Genomic DNA, 21118 nt, shown 5'->3' with positions numbered 1-21118 from the left:
TGGCTGCCCCGGGAACCTCCAGGCAGTGCTCAGATTAGTAGCTGCTCAGCATTTCAGTCACTTCCCACCTTCACAGGAAGGACAGTCAGAACAAGTCTGTCTCAGTGAAAACGGATCCAGACCGTGCTGGAACGAGGCAGGCCTCTGGCCTCAAGGGGCCCGACTGTAGTTAGGTGAGGATAGCACAGCGAATGTTTAGACGCCAATGAATGAATGCCTGGAGGTAAACTCTTAGGGTTCAGCTTTCTGATCCCATTAGGCCCCAGTGAGGGGGGGACTGGAAAATTCTTTGCTTTATGAAGGAAAATATCTGACTCCATAAAATAGAGGTTGTAAACAACTCTCAATGGCAAACGACCAATTAGGAAAACGGTTTCTAGCAATGGACAGAAGAGGGGTTGCTGGCCTTGATGTGCAGTTACAAATCAATCGCAACCACCATTAAAATTCTAATAGTGACGTGGTCAAAATAGCATGTTTTCTCAAAACAGATATAAATGATTAATAAATATAAGATGTTCCAATGCACCAATAACCTAATGAATGCAAATTAGAAACATAAATGCAAATAAGAAATGCTGATCATACTGCTAGTAATGCTTAAAATTCTCCAAGCCACGCTTCAGCAGTACGTGAACCATGAACTTCCAGATGTTCAAGCTGGTTTTAGAAAAGGCAGAGGAACAAGAGATCAAATTGCCAACATCCGCTGGATCATCGAAAAAGCAAGAGAGTTCCAGAAAAACATCTATTTTTGCTTTATTGACTATGCCAAAGCCTTTGACTGTGCGGATCACAAGAAACTGTGGAAAATTCTTCAAGAGATGGGAATACCAGACCACCTGACCTGCCTCTTGAGAAACCTATATGCAGGTCAGGAAGCAACAGTTAGAACTGGACATGGAACAACAGACTGGTTCCAAATAGGAAAAGGAGTACGTCAAGGCTGTATACTGTCACCCTGCTTATTGAACTTATATGCAGAGTACATCATGAGAAACACTGGGCTGGAAGAAGCACAAGCTGGAATCAAGATTACCGGGAGAAATATCAATAACCTCAGATATGCAGATGACACCACCCTTATGGCAGAAAGTGAAGAGGAACTAAAAAGCCTCTTGATGAAAGTGAAAGAGGAGAGTGAAGAAGTTGGCTTAAAGCTCAACATTCAGAAAACGAAGATCATGGCATCTAGTCCCATCACTTCATGGGAAATAGATGGGGAAACAGTGGAAACAGTGTCAGACTATTTTTTTGGTTCCAAAATCACTGCAGATGGTGACTGCAGCCATGAAATTAAAAGACACTTACTCCTTGGAAGAAAAGTTATGACCAACCTAGAGAGCATATTCAAAAGCAGAGACATTACTTTGCCAACAAAGGTCCGTCTAGTCAAGGCTATGGTTTTTCCAGTGGTCATGTATGGATGTGAGAGTTGGACTGTGAAGAAGGCTGAGTGCCGAAGAATTGATGCTTTTGAACTGTGGTGTTGGAGAAGACTCTTGAGAGTCCCTTGGACTGCAAGGAGATCCAACCAGTCCATTCTGAAGGAGATCAGTCCTGGATGTTCATTGGAAGGACTGATGCTAAAGCTGAAACTCCAATACTCTGGCCACCTCATGCAAAGAGTTGACTCATTGGAAAAGACCCTGATGCTGGGAGGGATTGAGGGCACGAGGAAAAGGGGACGACAGAGGATGAGATGGCTGGATGGCATCACTGACCCGACGGACGTGAGTTTGAGTGAACTCCGGGAGTTGGTGATGGACAGGGAGGCCTGGCGTGCTGTGATTCATGGGGTCGCAAATAGTCGGACACAACTGAGCAACTGAACTGAACTGAACTGAATCACACTGCCTTATCAAATGAATGCTAAGTTTTTAAAGTAACACTTAACACTGGTGGAGTAGATGGAGAAAACGGTCCTCGTGCTTTGCTGGTGGGAGTGTAAGTTATCATTTGTTTATTTGGCTGCATCGGGTCTTAGTTGCGGCATGCAAACTCTTCACTGCAGGATCTAGTTCCCTGATCAGGGATTGAACCCAAGCTCTCTGCATTGGGAGCGTGGAATCTTAGCCACTGGGCCACCAGTGAATTCCGGAGATTGTAAATTATATTGTCCTTCTGGAAAGTGGTTTGCTACTGTTGTACCGATACACTAAAAAGTTCATGCCCTTCCTCCTTAGGGAAGTTCTGATTCCAGGTCTGGGCAGGAAATGTGCAGGATGAACTTGGAGCATCTTATCACACAAGGAACGAGCAAAGACAAAGGGTCGCATCAAAAGGCTCAGGGCCAGCTTGAAGAGGCTCCTGTGAGGCAAAGAAGGGCCATTTAAGCATCCATAAGGGTTAAAAACCACACGGCCTTAACACATTGTGGGTGATGTTTGTGTTAGTCATAGTCATGTCTGAGTTTTGGGGATCTCATGGACTATAGCCCGCCAGGTTCCTCTGTCCATGAAATTCTCCAGGCAAGAATGTTAGAGTGGGTTGCCATTCCCTTCTCCAGGGGATCTTCCAGACCCAGGGACTGAACCTGAGTCTCCTGCATTGCAGGCAGATTCTTTACTCTCTGAGTCACCAGGGAAGTCCCTTAACACATTGGATGAGTTTAAAATCTATGAATTCATAATGATGTCAAAAAAAAAAAAAGAGCCCAAGGGGAGAGATAAACTGGGAACTTGTGACTGACATATATGCACTACTATATATAAAACAGATAATTAATAAGAACTTCCTGTATAGCACAGGGAAATCTACTCAATACTCTGAAATGACCTATATGGGAAAAGAATCTTAAAAAGAGGGGATATATGTACAACTGACTCACTCTGCTGTACTTCTGAAACTAACACAACACTGTAAATCAACTACACTCCAATAAAAAATTGTAAAGACCCCAGTAATGCCAAATCATAAAATTAAAAACAATTTTTTTCTAAAGAGCCCAAAATGACACCTTTGAAGGATGCTAGAAAAACAACTTGTTATTTTAAAAACTGGTCAAGAAGCATTTACTTTCCCTTTCTTGAACAGCTATATCTCATGGTAACCAAACAGTTAACGAGGGGCAACTAACTGATCTTCAAAAAAGTCTCCAACTGATAAATAGAATATCACCATTTTACAGACCCCCCCACCCCCGCAATGAAATAATGGATCTAGCAATAATTACTGCTGCGGCTGCTGCTAAGTCGATTCAGTTGTGTCCAACTCTGTGTGACCCCATAGACGGCAGCCCACCAGGCTCCCCCGTCCCTGGGATTCTCCAGGCAAGAACACTGGAGTGGGTTGCCATTTCCTTCTCCAATGCATGAAAGTGAAAAGTGAAAGGGAAGTTGCTCAGTCGTGTCTGACTCTTAGCGACCCCATGGACTGCAGCCTACCAGGCTCCTCCATCCATGGGATTTTCCAGGCAAGAGTACTGGAGTGGGGCGCCATTGCCTTCTCCGGCAATGATTACTGATAGCTACTAATTATCCAGAGAGACAACCAAATGTTATGTGCCTACTGAGGAAAGGATACCTGGAAGAAAAAAAAAATCAAATCTAAACCTGACGAAGCCTCCACGTCTACATTTCACTATTAAAAAGAAACTCTAAAAGGAATTTGGAAAACAAGGACTGAAACAGTGAACTCTGAATCCACATTCTTCTGTTGCCCCCACAAATGGTTATTAAGACCTAAAGCTCTTAACATTTCATAAGCTTCAACTGCTTTCCCCACTAGATTGTCAGCTCCCTGAGGTCAGGAGCTAATCGGCCACTCTTCCACCACCTCCACTGTGATTGCCTTGCCCACTGGAGATGCTCAGGAAACACCCACTGATCTGAGGAGGGTTCACTAGCCCCTGCATAATGTGGAACCAGCAGAGTGGAGGTCAAAGCCCAACCTGGAATCCTGGTTGGCAATTACATTAATTACCATTATTAATTCAACAAATACTTATTTAGCACCTATCATGTGCCAAGTACTCTGCAAAACACTGGGGACAGAGAGAGAAAAACACAATTACTGCCTTTAAATATCTCTGCTTAGTGGGGGAGTCAGACAAGTAAACATATAATTACGATAACAGCAAGGCCTCACTGACCAGTTGCAACGTGCCAGGCACTGTTCCAAGAGTTTTAACCAGTGTGAATGCTCACGACCACCCAGTGAGGGAGGCACTCCGATCCCCATTCTGCAGATGAGGAAACCAAGGCACAGAAAGGTAAAGTCACTTGCTCAAGGTCACACAGCAAGTCGATGACACACACAAGATTCAAATCTCTCGTTGCCTGGCTCAAAGGAAAAACCTATCCTAACCACTAGGCTTAACCATGGTACCACACAGTGTGATAGGTGGGTGCACAAGGCAAGCTTTTAACCCAGAGTGAGGGTAAAAGGGGGATGCAGAGGAGCATCTCAGAAGAAGGCTCCTCAGAACAAGATTTTAAGGGATTTCCCTGGTGGTCCAGTGGTTAAGACTCTGAGCTTCCACCCCAGGGGCCGAAGGTTCAATCCCTGGTCAGGGAACCAAGATGCCACCTGGCTCTGCACGTTAACAACAAGGTTTTAAGAAGGAAGGGGGCTTGGCAAATAGAAAAAGACAGAGGCACAAAGACAAAGCATGAACTTGAGGCACTGAGGATGCTCAGAGCTTAAGGGATGACGGGGTCAGAGGGGCATAGCTAAAGGCCGCTAGGACACTGGTTTGTGAGGGGTGGAGCAGACAAAGGAGATGAAATACAAATTTATCTGGCTCAGGCTGTCCCCAGATAGAAAAAAACAAAAAAATATCACCAACAGTGAGTCCCTCCCTGTTTCCGAGGAGGTGGGTGTTAGGGTAGAAAATGGACTGAAGCAGCTCTTTGTCATGGAGAGAGCAGCAGGCACGGTCACAGGAGGCATTTCGGGATAATGCCATACCTGTTCTGTTAGCTTCCCAGGACTGCTATAACAAATTACCACAGCTGGGTGGCTGAAAACAATGGAAGCTTATGCTCCCTCAGTTCTGGAGGCCAGAAGTGTGAAATGAAGGTGTTGGCAAGCTTGGTTCCTTCTGGAGGTTCTTCAAGAGTCTGTTCCAGGCCTCTCTCCCAGCTTCTGGTGGGTGCAGGCAATCCTTGGAATTGCTTGGCTTAGCGATCTCTCTCCGCTCACTCAGTCATGTCCAACTCTTTGCGACCCTGTGGACTATATCTCGCCAGGCACCTCTGTCCATGGGATTTTTCAGGCAAGAATACTGGAGTGAGTTGTCATTTCCTCCTCGCAGGGATCTTCCCAACCCAGGGATCGAACCTATGTCTCCAGCATGGCAGGCAGATTCTTAACCCGCAGAGCCATCAGGGAAGTCCGGGCATGGAGCCGCACCACTCCACTTCCTGCCTCCACCATTAGGTAGCCATCTGCCCTCTGTGCATGCCTGCAGCACTTCCCTTATTGCAAGAATGTCACCAGTCACGTAGGATTAGAGCCCACCTGAATGACATCTCTTAACTTAAGCACATCTGCAAAGACCCTATTTCCAAATAAGGCCACGATCACAGGGGCCAGGGGTTAGGACTTGAACATATCCTTTTAGGAGACACCATTCAACCCACAACACCTGCTATTCTGCAAACTGCTTTTTTTGCTCTACAATTAACCACAGGTATCTTTCCACGTCTGTTCACATGGTTCTAGTCCATTCATTTCAACCATGTGTATTATTATTCAACCAGTGGCCCATAATCTGTTTGTCTAACACCCTAATCTAATTGTGGACATTCAGATAGTTATAAATTTTTGCCATTATAAACAACACCCCCACCGAACCTCCCTGCGCAGGCACCTGTGCAGCTTGGTAATGAGAATGTTTCTAGAAACAGAACTGCCCCTGGACCACAGAGAATACAATTTCAGGTTTTTGATAAATGACAAACTGCTCTTTAAAAAGGTTGTGCCCATCTGTTTTCCTTACCAACACCGACACTTTATTCTTTGCCAATTTGCAAGTACTAAAATAATACCTTTCTTTATTTTGCAAGTCAATTAAGACATCTAGTCTGTCCCTAACAACATAAAACAATCTTGTTTACTGGTTTTAGCCGAATTTTCTACTGTACTTCCTTGTCTACCTTTTTCCTTATTTATTTTTATTGCTATCTTTTTCTTATTAATTTGTAATCAATAAAATCATTAATACGAGGCCTTTTCTGCATTACCTGTCACACTTTCCCCCTCTGAGAAAGGTCATTAAGTTATTGAGTACCTACTAAGTGCCAGACATTGTTCCAAGTGTTAGAGAGTACAACAGTGAATAGAGCCGTGAAGGTTCTTGTTCTTTAACTTTTCAGAAGGAGATGTGTTTGTGCATGATTTGGGCTGGAAAATAGATAGCAAGTGAACTTTCTTGGGTGCAGAGGCTGCCTTGGAATTCATTTAACTACTGTCCTGTTTTAATTCATTTGAGAGCCTTTGGGGAAAACCCACTCTGTTCTCCAGGTGTCCTGGGAGCATCCCTGAAGCAGCAGCGTGGTTAGTGAAGGTATAAGCGGGAAAAGCTGACTGCTGTGCCTTTCCCTCAGAAGGAAGAGTCACATTCCAGGCACCCACCCCCCCAGGTGACCAGGGGCTTCAACAGTTAAACCCGGGTGAGTTCAGAGAGCAAAGGGAGTTTTGAGGAGGAATGACCCCTCCCCATTTCAGTGGAGGGGGTACCACCGCAGCCTCATCCCACCTTCTCTCCCAGGTCCCAGGGAGGGGTGATGTCTCAGCATTTTTGGCTGAGATCCTCTCTCTCCCATCCCCTTAGGGTGGGGGTTGGGGAATAGACCCCCTGCAGACCGGACACATTTTATACACGTAGCCTACACACACACACACACACACACCACCCACCCCCCTCTAATTCAGGGATGAACCAGACAATCCTCTTCAGATTAAAACCTTGTTCCTCAAGCTCACCTTTATCTGTAATAAAGGTGATGCACGGACTTCCTTCTCTCCAGTTCCTCTGTCTTTCCTTCCTCCCTGCATCCACTGGTTTCCAATTCAGAGGAGAGAAGGGTGATATTTACTGACTCCTTCAACATACAGTTTCCATTCTATTGCTTTAGGCCTATTTATTTTTTCTTCTTGAAAAAGCCTCACAGCTTGTAGGATCTTGGGTCCCTCACCAAGGATGAAACCCGTGCCCTCACCTGCAGCAGAAGCATAGAGTCCTAACCACTGGACTGCCAGGGAAGTCCCTATGCCTAAGTCTCTTAGGGTTTTTCTTGTTGCTGATTTTGTGAATGGGGTAAATGTTTCCATTGTATTTCGTAAAAGGTTACTCGCTGATAAGCAGTGAAACTTCTGAGTTTTGTGTAGTTTTGCCAAATAACTCTCTTACTATTCTAATGGCTTTCAGTTGATGATTGGGTTTCACATATAAGAAACTGGCACCATCAGCAAAAGACATTAACTTTATTTTGACTTCTGTTTTATCTATTTATGGCTACATTGGGTCTTCCTTACTGCACAAGGGCTTCTCTAGTTATGGCGAGCAGGGGCTACACCCTAGTTGGGGGTGCATGGGCTTCTCATTGTGGTGGCTTCTCTTACTGCAGGGCATGGGCTCTAAGACATACGGGCTCAGTAGTTACCCCGGCATGTGGAATCTTCCCTGAGCAGGGATCGAACCTGTGTCCCCTGTGTTGGCAGGTGGATTCTTAACCACTGGACCACCAGAGAAGTCCAACTTCTGTTTTCTTACAGTATTATTTCAGCTACAGTTTCCAGAATGATGTTAAATGGTAGAGACCTTACTATTTTAACTTAGTGACTTTAAAAGAGAACAGCATTATAATTTCATTTTTACATATGCTATCTCTGGCTTGAAATTTTAAAAAACAAGAACAGATGTTAATTTATATCTAATGTTATTTTTGCATCTAGTTCTCCATACAGCCAAAGATGGAAATAAGTGTGTGAGTCTTGACTTATTTTGATGAATTACATGAGATTAAACTATCCATGAATTTTGGGAGTAAATCCTAATTGTTTATGACACATTATTTTAAAAATAGTATTAGACTTAATTTGCCAGTATTTTTCTTAGACTTTCACACCAATATTTCTAAGTAGTGCATTTTCCTCTTATATGCTGTCAGCCAGCATTTAGGAGCAAGGTCACAGCAACTTTGTGACATGCATGGCATGGCCGTCCATCTGTTCCTTGGCTCTGTGACAGCCAACAAAGCACTACAAGGCTCTATTTTCCTCTGTGTCTTTTGAAATTTCCCTTCAAGGCTGTCTGATACAACAGCTTGGTGGAAGGTTTTTTCTTTCGATTTCGATTTCTTTCGATTATTTTTTCTTTCGATTTCGATTTCTTTCGATTATTTTTAAAAATTCTTATTGGAGTATAATTGATTTACAATGTTGCTAGTTTCTGCGATACAGCAAAGTGAACCACTTACACATATATCCGCTCTTTTTTTAGATTCTTCTCCCATATAGGCCATTACAGAGTATGAGTTCCCCATACACACTAGGTCCTTATTAGTTATCTATTTTATAGTGTTGTCAGTTGTTTTTAATAGTTACTATCTAGTCAATCATCCTAATGGCTCTTGAATACATTTCAATAACTTTTATTTTCCCAGCATCGATTTCTCAGCATAGCACTGAACATGGTAACCCTTGACAACTTAAAAAAAATCTTTTCCATGGCAATCATTCCAACTGGAATTATTAGTACACGTTTTAGTGAATCCTCCCCACTGAATAGTAAGCTCCATCTCATTACCTGCTCTAAGTCTCCAAAATCTACCAAGCACCTGGTATGTACTCAAGAAATTGTTTGAGGCTAAGGATGAGGTTAAGGCTTCTTTTTCTTTTCTTGCTTTGCTTATTGACCTTTTCTTTCCTTTTCTTGACTGGATTTGCCTAAGTTTTGTTTCTTTGCTTTTTTCTAAAGCAATGGAACTTACCAATTCTATATTTTTTTCATTTCAAATTTATTCATTTCAAAGCTGTACTCAGAATAGCCTTAAATTATTTCCTAAATAATAAATGAAGTAAATTAAGCTACTGGTCTCAAGTTAGAATAAAATGAACTCTGTCCACATTTTAGGTTTGTCTCATGTACAGAACATGAAACCTTCCTAACTCAATCTTGTCTTATCTCTGTGGGAGACATATTTCACTGAAATTTATCTTACTGATATATTTGTCTTTGCTTCAGTCTGGTTTATGTTCTAATACTAGAGTTCTTCCTTTGTTGTATGTACTGTGTCTTATCTACCTCTTAGGATATGCTTCTTAATTTTACTTGTGTCTCCTTTGTTTTGGGCTTCCCTGGTGACTCTGTGGCAAAGAATCCACCTGTCAATGCAGGAGACTCAGGTCTGATCCCTGGGTCAGGAAGATCCCCTGGAGAAGGAAATCGCAACCCACTCTGATACTCTTGCCTGGGAAATCCCATGGACAGAGGAGCCTGGTGGGCTATAGTCCATGGGGTCACAAAGAGTCAGACGCAACTGAGGAGCACGTTTATCCTTTATTACTTTTCAAAATCTTAAATCTATTTACCTAATTATCACCTTTTTTTCATCATTTTCATCTCACTGTCCATTTTCCTCTGATTCTGAGAGCACCTCAACTGCATGCTATTGATTAGATTAACCACTGCTGATTCAGCTCCTTAAAGGGTATACTGGAAACTGTATTCTGTCATTGCATTTTTTTTTTCCAGTGACCTGAGGGGTTTTTTTTAATTCGTTTTTTAATTACTGGAATATAACTGCCTTACAATGTTGTGTTAGTTTCTCCTGTACAATAATGCGAATCAGTTGTATGTACACATATATTCCCTCCCTCATGAGCCTTCCCCCGACCTCATCCCACCGCTCTAGGTCATCACAGAGCGCTGAGCTGAGCTCCCTGTGCTGTTTAGCAGCTTCCTCCTCGCTCTCTACGTCACACATGGTTGTGTATACACTATTGCATGTTTTCTCTCCTCACACTCCTTCATTATCTCAGCCAGTCTTCTTTTTACTTCTTCACCCTTCTCATTCAGCTTCCTTTTTATCTCAGTCTGGTACATCTCATCGGATGTTTCCATCTCAGGGTTCATAAAGTGCATGTCTTTTTGATATTTTTGAGGAGGAAAAAAAAAGATCCTGCCATCAAAAATTCACTTTTCCAGCAGTATTCCAAGGAAGGAATGGCAAGACCTGAATAACGAAGTCATGGACAATGAGATATAAGGGGAGGGAACAGATACAAGGGCAATTAAGGGGATGGCAATAATTGGTGAAACGGGAAAAAAGCAAATCTAGACAGCTGGCAGTACTCAATACATCAATAAAGTATACGCCAATAAAGAGTGACAACATATGTCAACGTGCCTGCCCCTGAAGCTTGCCTCCCAGGAATAAAGGCTACATCGCAATGCCCCTGAACAAACTTTCCTTCATTAACCCCTTGTCATAGCTTCCCAGGTGATGCTAGTGGTAAAGATCCCGCCTGGCAATGCAGGGGACAGAAAAGACATGGGTTCAATCCCTGAATCGGGAAGATCCCCTGGAGGAGGGCAAGGCAACCCACTCCAGTGTTCTTGCCTTGAGAAACCCATGGACAGAGGAGCCTGATGGGCTATCGTCCATGGGGTTGCAAAGACCCGGACACAACTGAAGCGACTTAGCACTCATGGCTCTATGAGGTGGATATTATCACTTTCATCCTGCAGATTAGGAACACTGTTTCCAGGGCTTGGGTTTTGGGAATCCAAGAATAACTTGAACAACCACTGAGCATCTGGGAAAACAAAGGTCAGGAACTGGACCTATCCTACCAAGCTCAGCATTTTGTTTGGGAGAAACAAAAAGAACACAGCTGATAGAATGGAAAATAAAATGGAGCAGGTCATTCAGAGCGCCACGGTGTGGAAGAGAGGACATCCCAGAGATCAGGGAAAAAGATCCTGGGGGGCGCTGGGCTACGATTCTCCCAAGTTACCTGGAACAACCCTGGCTTCTGAGGGTTGTCTGGGCATAATCATGGATAAGGCCCCAGGCTGGATGATAAATTCTTCAGTCACCCTAGCAATGCCTCACTTTTGAATCACATTTGCCAGTTTTCACATGTTAACCTGTGTGATTTTCCCCAGCCAGTGATTCAGAAGTTTGATGAGAGCTATAAATTTCCTCCCCAGAAAAATAACATACATACACAATGGTGTACCCAACTTTGATATAGTTCTAATCCTTTGACAGAGCAGCTCCACTTCTGGGAATTTACCCTTCAGGTATATAAGCATAAGGGCATAGATACAAGGATATTTATGGTGGCCCGGTTTACCAGAGCAAACCCTCAGAGACAGCCTACAGTCCATCAGTAGGGGACAGCACTTGCTTTAGGCCAGGCTTCCCCCGAAAATCTATAGGAGCCTTCCTGGCCCTGCTTGTGCCCCCAACTAAGCCAGGTCCCAGGGGAGGAAGAGACACGAGTAAACTCGCAGGAAGCTAACTAATGAATTGTAAGTGTGTGTTGTCTTTGGCCGGGGCAGTCTGGCCAGGCTCAGGGGGCTTCTGGGCAAACATTTTTCATATTTTAGCAGCTGGCCTCTGCCCAAGGCAGTCAGAAGTTAAGTGAGTTTTGAATGAGCAGCGCCCATCCTCTCCCTGGCCCCAAGAATTCTTGACGAGGCTCGAAGACAGCAGCCTCCAGCAAACCCATCGCCCGTTGCCTTAAATATCACTCACCCTTTACTACATTTAATGAATGCAAATGATTCAGCAACAAAACACTTAGCCTGGAGTGAAATCCACCTTTGTGTGGCTGGTTTCTCCAACTTAGAGCCCAGCTCAGACAGGGCCCTACCAGGGCAGGCGGCCAGCCCCGCAGACCCCGGGGTGCCCAGGCTAGCCCAGGCAGACCCCTGCACATGCCAGGCCTGGGAGCAGGATCCAGGAAGTGTTCAGCAGAAGAGAAGACCCCCCCCCACCCCCTGCCCCCCACCACCTGCCCCGCCTCCCCACCCCATCCCCCGCACCTCACCCACCATCCCAACCACCAGATGCAGACCCTCACAACTCCGCCTCTTTACGACTCTGGCTCCAGGGCAGAGGAAAGTGTGAGCGGAAAAACAAAAGGTATTTCTTTGATCTAACGAAAGGGGCTGGTCCCAGGCACCTCAAAGGCCTGTCCGGTCACCACACTTCCTGCATTCAAGGGCACTTCACCACCCCCCCCACACACGCCCACCCCCTTTTCACCTGATGCCAGGTACCAGAAGAACCTGAAAAGCTCCCTTGGACCGGCGCCCTCCTCCACGGACTGCATGGAAGCAACAAAAACAGAGACAGTGTAAATAACCCAATTTACACCCTGTTTTCAGAGTTCTCTTTTGGCAGCAAAAACTGAAAGCAATTTGTCCAGAGCCTAAGAGCAACGTTTAACTAATTTACTTCCAACCTGGGGCTCAGGGGTATTTGCTGCCCTGTCAGCCTGATCAACACCTCTCTCCATGGCTGAGGCAGTGGCCTGGCCCAGAACAGGCAGCTGTTAATTCAGCTGCCACAGCCATCACCCCCAAGGCCAGCAGCTGGCAGGAGCCCCATGGAGGTCCACGCAACTCCTCTCGAGGCTTCTCAAACTGGACAACTGGTTACACTCAGGACAATACCTGCAGGTATTGGTCTGGGTGACTCAGACGCAAAAAGGGCTTCAAAGAATCTGTTGACCTGGTTTGAAAAGAACCACTGCCTCCCCAGAAGAAAACTCATGTTGAGTTTCAGAGTTTTATAAAAATGTTTTTTTATCATCAAAAATGCCCTGAAAGAGCACTGGAATTGTCTTAACCTCAATGCCCTTTTGATTATTCAAGGCACATCATCTGTGCCTTGAATAATTCCCCAAACAGACTTCCCAGGTGGTCCAGTGGTTAAGAATCTGCCTGCCAATGCAGGGGACTGGATCCCTAGTCTGGGAAGATCCCACAGGCCGTGGAGCAACTAAGCCCGTGCACCACAACTACTGAAGCCCACGTGCCTAGCTCCCGTGCTCCACAAGAGAAGCCACGGCAGTGAGTAGCCCCCGCTCGCAGCAACTAAGACCCAGCACAGCCGATAAATAAATAACATTTCCGAAAGAAGAAGAGCCCTCACTTCATGGAGAGGCTGGGTCCCTAGACCCGGGAACTTTTTGAGTTCTCCTCTTGCAGGCAAGCCTTTAATCAGCCCCTTTCCCAACTGGGCACACCCACCAAGGGTTAAATTTCTGGGCGACCACACAGAAAGAACACGTTCTGAAACCCCTATAAGGTGGAGTGCCTAAAACACGTATCTAAGCAGCAATCTATTAAAAAAAAAAAAAGAAAAAAGAGAAAAAGCTTTGCTCTAGACATCCACTAACACATACAAAAGGGACCTATCTTGCTCTTTTCCTGTGCCATCCAAACCCCAACTCGATAGCCAATCCATCCCACCATCAGATGAACCAGAATCCAGCAAAGAAAGAACTCCCCAGCCTCAGGCCACTTGTGTCCTGAGCAGGAATGGCACACACTCCCCCTCCCGCCATGATTGGGTAGCACAAAGCAGAATGATGAGCGCCAGCTGTCTCCACAAAGCTTCGATCGCAGTGCAGCTGTGCTGCTGGGCGGGGAAGCCCACGCTACCACCCGCTGTGGGTCCCTCGCCTGTCCCACTCAGGTCCCCATCCTCTGTGCTAGTGGCTCAGTCGTGTCTGACCCTGTGCATCCCTATGGACTGTGGCCCACCAGGCTCTTCTGTCCATGAGGATTCTCCAGGCCAGAATACTGGACAGGGGTTGCCGTGCCCTCCTCCAGGGGATCTTCCCCACCCAGAGACTGAACCTGGGTCTCCCACGTTGCAGGCGGATTCTTTACCATCTGAACCACCAGTGAAGCCCTCCCCATTCTTTGAGCACCTGGGATTTACTGGGTCCCCCCTCTCTGGTGCTTCTCCATGTCCTTGGCTTGTTCATTACCCTCTTCTCGTTCTTAGTTTGCCTACCAGACAATCCATTCCTGGGGTGAGTCTCCACCCAGGAATAGCTCAGCATTTTCATGCCTTTTTTTTTTTGGGGGGGGGGGGACCACTCAACTTGTGGGATCTTAGTTCTCTGACCAGGGATCGAACCCAGGCTCTAGCTGTGAGAGTGCAGAGTCCCAGCCACTGGACAGCTAGGGAATTCCCAATTCAGCCTTTTTCAATGGAGACTCTAAGGAAATTATCTGGTGGTCCAGGGGTTGCGACTCCGTGCTTTCACTTCCCTGGGGCTGGGCTTGATCCCTGGTTGGGGAACTGGGCTCTCTGTTTGCCGTGTCATGCGGCTAAATAAGTAAATGGAGACTCAACCATCAGAGAGGTATTTTCTTTCCACAATAGACTGTTTGTCCTCTTAGGGATGGCTACCTCCTCTTCTGGATCTCTTGCTTTTCAAAGGATTTAGAAGTCCCCCAACCACTCCCTTCTACATTACCTAGCATGAAGCCTTCTGCCTTAAGCAGTCTTAGTTATTTATGCGCCAGGCTAAAAAGAAAACATTTTCTATTTAAAGTTACTAATAGACAGGAAGCAAAAGCAGGTCTATAACTAAATCACCCCTATCCCATTCTAACTACCTTTTATCAAGTATCTACTATGGGACAAAGTCCTTCCCATACACTGAACTTCAAAGATGTCACTGATTTTGAGACGCACCATTATATATGTTCCGCCAAAAGGGAACATTACATAATAATTATGTTACCACTCAATCTGAAAGAAGCAAAACTGGGGAGAACTCAAAGATCATGAAGTTCAGTACGATCTCACTTAACTCTCATGAGAACTCGAATGGTATCAGTATTACCATCCCCATCTTCCAAAAGAAGAACCTGAGGGCTCAGAGAGGTGACATGAACTCTCTAAGGTCTCTCAGGGAGCAAGCTACGAAGCCAGAACTCAATGCCTGAACACATTTCTGAATTTCCCTGGGAGTTCGGGCATGCCAGGGGCGGGCAAGGGGGAGACAGCCAGGCTTCAGAGAGACCAGCCTTGGTCAAGTTGCCCATCAAGGGCAAACAACACTTGCTTGGCTGACTCCTAAAATCAGGGTTTTTTGCAATTGCATCTTCGCAGATCCTACTTCCAGAAACAACAAAAGGAAAACAGGTTTCCCTAGCTCCTTCCTCACAAAACTGGCTGGAAATGGAGGGGGGGCGGCGGCGGGGGAGCCCTCAGCCAACTTGTTATACATAAAGCACATTTAATGAGCCTTTCAAGCTCTGGGAGTAGGAGAAGGAGAGGTTCATTGGAAATCTGATACTTTGGCAGCCAAGTGAGAGGGGCAAGGCCCTGCGCATCAGCCCTGGGGGATAAACACTATCCCCAGCCCCTTTGTCTGCCAGAAGGAGATACTTCCTGGGGGGCAGGAGGCAGCAATGCTTTTTATGGTGAAGCCCACCTAACAACAACCCTCCACCAGAGACCTGGTTGGGGCCTCTGGACAACCCACCTAACCATAAACCCTCTGTGCTCTCCCAAACCTGCTGGGGTCCTTCTTCCCACAAATACCTGTGACCGTCATAAACGCCCTTCAACAACCCCCGTTTACTGCCCAGCCTGCCTGCTGCTAAATGAGGGCATTTGTTTCAAATTTGCAAATACCCAGAGCGCTGGAAACCTAAGTCCACTCCTAAAATGAAATGTTCTGCATTCCTCCCAGCCCGAAGCCCCGCGCTTCAAAAGCTGCAAGAGGCCCTGGCTGTTTACTCACTGGTGGGGCTATTGGGAGAGGCATTTCCCCGCTCCCCGAGGAGGCAGCTTTGATCCCGGCCGGGTGGGAAGGGGACGGAGGGAGGTGCCATCCTAGCCTGGGCCCAGCCCGGCCCAGGCTCTCCTGCCGCCTTTCTGGGTCGCCGCTGGCAGATTGGGGGGTGGGGTGGGGTGGGGGTGGCAGGGGAGGCGCGGTGGGAAAGTGAGTCTCAGGGGGAGGCTCAAGTGGAGGATCGAAGGAGACAGAGCAAGCTGGCTCAGCAGGACCTCGGAGCCCATCTTCAAAAGGCCCTCGAAACAAAGGTAAAGTGTATGGAGGCTGAGAAGCACCCCAGCCTCTCACACAGAAATACAGGGGCGAACTCCCCATCCAGGACACCAAGCCACTCAGGACACTACACTGGGGGCTGGGTGCGGTGTGCATGTTTACTAAATAAAAGCCTTTTGTTTTAAGGAGTTTTCAGAAAGCGGGTGGCGGTAAAGAGAAGACAAGAGATCCTCCTCCAGTCCCCCAGGGCTGTTCCAGGGCACAGCATTCCCCCTCCTCCCCAAGCTCCTCCTGCACCAGCCTGAACCCAAGGGTGGAGGAGGAGCCCGGATTGCAGAAGGCAAAGCTGCCGGCAAGTTGGGCATTTTTTAAATTGGTCACTTTAACAATTGGTTTAATCCGCTAAATTAACCAGATAGAATGATTTTGCTCTTTGTAGCTGGAGCTCCAAGACCAACAGCATTTCCTGACCGCCCCCCACACCCCACCGCCGACCCCCAAGACCGTAAGACAACCGTTTTCTTTGTCCGTGATGTGTTTTGTTATTCAGGGGGCTGGAAGTGAACTTGGGATCACAAATGCCATCCAGGCTCATCACCTCTCTATGGAACCGCCGGCTTGAAGGAGACTCTTTCTTCTCCCAGCCAGGAGACGGCTCAGCCTTGTGGGTTTTTGCTTTTTTTAAATAGATGAGCTGTACCAGAATCAGAACACCGAAGTGTCCTTTGCACCCTCCATGATAGCACGTAAGTTAAGGACTTCAGAAGCAGAAGAACAAACTCAGCAAGATGGCCAAGCACGGTCAGCAAGATACACCTGGCTCCAAAGGACTTACGTTTCCCAGAGTGTCAGAGGTCACTGTCCAACCTCTTCTGAAAGCCCTCAAGAATTCAAAGACTTGCCTCCAAAGTCAGAAACGGAAGGGAAATCTACATCCATCATTTCCCTACCACGTGCAGGGCACAGGCACATCTTTCCATATAAAAGACATTAGAGGCGGTAAACTCAGAGCAGAGATGATTGTTACCACCTACATGGTCTCCACCGCAGCATAACCCAGTGTGCAGCTCTCAGCAGGCATACCAGTCTGGAATGTGGCAGCACAGCTGCAAGCCAGGGCCTGTAACTGCCCGTGACCTTCCAGAAGCACCAGGGGGAAGCGACTTAGGACTCCTGGGTTCATGAGAAAAGCTCGAATCCTGGGGATGCAGGCACACCATTCTGGACTTCCAGAATACATACAGTCTGATCATGACTCTAAAAACTTTAAGGCGTCTACAAATCTCTGAATGGGCCACTGAAAACTTTAACCTGGGGCTTCCCTGGTGGTCCAGTGGTTAAGAATCCGCCTTGCAATGCCAGGGACACAGGTTCAATCCCTGGTCCAGGAAAATCCCACAAGCCATGGGGCAACTAAGCCCATGCACCATGAGTACTGAGCCTGTGCTCTGGAGTCCTAGAGCCACAACTACCGAGCCCACACACTGCAACTATTGAAGCCTGCGCTCCCCGGAGCTCAGGCTCCACCACGAGAGAAGTCATTGCGATGAGAAGCCTGTGCACTGAAACTAGAGAGTAGTCCCGGATCTCTGTAACTGGAGAAAACCTGCATGCAGCAACAAAGACCTAGCGCAGCCAAAACTAAATAATTTTTTTTTAAAAAAGAACACTTTAACCTGGCTGTTTTGTAATCCAAAAGGGGGCGGGAGTTGGGGGTGGAGACCAGCAATCCTGAATGCTGTGGCCCAACAACTCTCACTGTTCGGTAAGGGCTTCTCAAGTTGAGGCCAGAGAGGTAAGTGGGATGTGCCCAAGGTCACACGAGCAATCTGAGGCAAATGTGGGGCAGGTGCCACCCTGGTGTTCCTAACAAGTGTCTCCGCCTAGGAGGGGGGAACACCCCCAGGTACCCAGAACTAGGTTTCCGTTATTGACACACTCCCTCTGATTCTATCGGGACTGCCTCTAAACCCACCCAGAGAGTTATCCTGGCTGCAAAATCCACTCCCCAACATTTACCTGGTTTCAAGGCACATGTGCAGCATTTCATAGCTTCCAGTGATGAGGTTCACACAAGGACATATGAGAGCCTGGGAACAGCTCTATTACTTATCAGCTCTGAAGTCCTGAGGGGATCACATTTTGTGCCTCAGTTTCTTTACTTGTCAAATGCCTCCCACCTCCACTCTTTGAGAAACAAACAAAAACCCAATCGCCCTCATCCTGGCTCTGAGCCTTCTTGATAGGATGGACTGTCAGTGTGGGTGAAAGCATTCTGTAAACTGCAGAACTGGGTACAGCCGTTGGTTATCACACAAGGGGGCGCTCCCAAAGCACACCCCAACCCTCTTCCCAGCTCCAAGCCTCCCTCCAGTAGCCCTCCCCTTCTGTGCAAAAGAAAAGCAGCCCCCCACCCGGACACTTGTCCCTCAAATACTGAGACAACCAGGTAAGGACTGCTGCCTTCCCATACTCAGATTAAGAACTCTCACTTTTTTTTTTTCTCATACGAACTCTCTCCCCAAACCTCTCATTCCCTTTGGCACCCAGGCAATTACACCCTAATTCCAGTCGATCGAGTCTAGACGCATCGGTGCCCACGCACTAGACACTCCTGAATAAAACGCAACCCTCGGATGAAAGCACTCTCCCAACACCAAAGGCGAGGAGGACAATTCTACACTGTGTGGCAGAAGCCCAAGGAGTGGTAGATGGCAAGGCTGTGCTGGCCTCAAAGGTCACCACAGCAAGGTCCAGCAAGGGCTTGTCAAGTTGAGGCCAGAGAGGTAGGTGGGATGTGCCCAAGGTCACACGAGCAATCTGAGGCAAATGTGGGGCAGGGTCCACACCTCCTGGGTGCCACCCTGGTGTTCCTAACAAGTGTCTCAGCCTAGGAAGGGGGAACACCCCCAGGGACCCAGAACTAAAGCCCAGCAAGACCTAGGGTCCATCTTTGCAAATAAAGTGATATCACTTCTACTGCAGGAATTCCTCTCAATCAGGAATGCCCACACACTTTACCTGCGGCTGTGGGAGGCCCCAGGGTCCCCTGGGACAGAGGACATGAAAAGAAAGGTAAGCATGGAGCTCCTTCATGAAACGAGAAATCAACTCAGCAGCATTTCTTCCCCGAAGACAGCCAGCCTTCTGCATCAACTATCACATCAGGCTAGAAGCCTGCAAGGCAGCAAAATCCTCCAGCGGGGAAGGAGCCCAGAAACAGGCTGAGACCTCAGCAACCGCAAACATATACTGTGGAGTGGGCACACCACTGCGGGCTCAGCCTCCCAGGCTTCTCCTATTGTATGTTCTGAGCAGCAGTGCCCCACCCCACCACCACAGGAGGCGGGAGAACAGCAATGAAAAGGGCTCATCTGAAACATATTGTTAGAATAGAGGTCATCAAAATCATCTTGGCCCACCAACTGGGAAGCAAAGAAGGACTTGCTGCGAGGCTTTTTCTTCAATGGGACAGTCATGTACAGCGTTACAGGTTGTGCACTGCTCAAATGCCTAGTCAAGGGCGTTAATACTGAAATACTGCCTGTGCTCCACATGCCAAAGCCCTGCATCCTGGTGCAGGGCTGCAGTCACCTGGAGGAAGGGCGTCTATTTCTAATCTGCACAAAGACACCTTATGAGCTAGCTGCTAGGACACCCCAGCAGTCCCAAGAGCAGACAAGCATTCTCTTCACTGCCCCCTCAAACCACCACCAACCCAAGGAGGGGACAAAAGAGAGCCAGTGTGTCTCCAGGAGCAGAGGCTGTGCCCACTGTGGCCAACGTAACCTCCCCCCACAGGGAGACCACACCACACCTCAGGAACCTCCCGCACGGTTCTCACAGACATTCCCACAAGTCAGACAGAGTAACTGCCTGGGGAAACCCCAACACCATCCTGCGATGATAAAAGCCCTCCCCTGGGTATTATAAAAGTCTGCCTCGTCCACAAGCAGCACAGTTTACTCCCTGGAAGGAATTCAGCAGGCCAAGGGAGATGGTGTAGTCTAAAGTAGACCAGCACTGGCCACCCTGGAGAGAATCCACTACTGGAACACGGGGAGGAAGAGTTCCCACCAGGAAACACAAAGGGGCTGTGCCCACATTTCTGACCTGCCGCTGGAATATGGAGACCCATTTAGAAAATCTGCTTGAGAATGAGAAAACTATTTCTCATTTAAGAGTGACTCATTTAAGAGTCATTTAAGAGTGACTAGGTCGAGCCCTCGCAGGCCGCTCTAGAGACAGGGACTGGAAAGAAAGGCCGACACCTTAAAGGCAGACAAAAGGTTAGGACCGTCTCTGGGAAGAGACAGCAGGGATGACCAGAGGGGCTGCTTCCCTGAGTCAACCACCTTCACAGCTGGGAGCGCTACCCCCTAACTTCCAGGTGGGCAAGGCAGGCGTCAGCATCACTTGCATTTTGCACACGAGTTAACTAAAGCTTGGCAAGGTTAAATAACCAGCTCACAGTCATGTGTGTGCTGTGCTCAGTCGCTCAGTTGTTTCTGACTCTGTGAGACCCCACGGGCTGTAGCCCACCAGGCTCCTCTGTCCATGGGATTCTCCAGGCAAGAATACTGCAATGGGTTGCCATTTCCTCCTCCAGGGGATCTTTCCAAGCCAGGGATCGCACCTGCGTCTCTTATGTCTCCCGCACTGGCAGGCAGCAATGAGCCACGGGTGTCACTTCTCTCCCTTTACCATGTGTGATATTAGCAGAGAAGCACCCACGTTTTCAGACGCCTGATCCAATCAATGTCTTTCCATCATTCTGATTGGTCACAGCGGACTACAGATACCAGCAAAGTGAATCCTCTCTCCTCTCCGAAGCCCTCCCACTCCCCCATTTGCTTCTGCGTGGTGAACTCACCTTCCTAAACACTCTGGAACGTTCTTCCATCTATTGCACCCTTGACCAAGTGTTGTCTCTCATACTTCATCTGATTTTCATCATCTTGTCTCCTTCCTGCCTCCTACCCAACCTGAGACACCTCCATAGAAGATACCCTGAAACTGAATTGAGCCCATCCTAAGTCCCTCAGCATTAACACCAACCTCTTTTTTATCACCACACCTCCACTTTATCTTGTTTTTAATATTTATTTATTTGGAT

General features: G+C 47.3%; 1 protein-coding gene and 1 non-coding gene across 2 annotated transcripts in view; one reads left to right on the top strand and one right to left on the bottom strand.

Moving 5' to 3' along the window:
* The window catches only part of PTK7 (protein tyrosine kinase 7 (inactive)), a 64250-nt gene that overhangs the window by 37177 nt on the left and 5955 nt on the right, over positions 1–21118 (bottom strand). The gene's annotated exons all lie outside the window — the stretch shown is intronic.
* On the top strand, positions 4446–4518 carry TRNAG-UCC (transfer RNA glycine (anticodon UCC)). The gene has a single exon. It is a non-coding gene; the product is annotated as a tRNA-Gly (tRNA).

The sequence above is a fragment of the Bos taurus genome, chromosome 23 (genome assembly GCF_002263795.3).
Source record: "Bos taurus isolate L1 Dominette 01449 registration number 42190680 breed Hereford chromosome 23, ARS-UCD2.0, whole genome shotgun sequence".
Lineage (NCBI taxonomy): Eukaryota > Metazoa > Chordata > Mammalia > Artiodactyla > Bovidae > Bos > Bos taurus.
The sequence above is the reverse complement of the archived record's forward strand: the minus strand, read 5'-3'. Positions and strand labels throughout refer to the sequence as shown.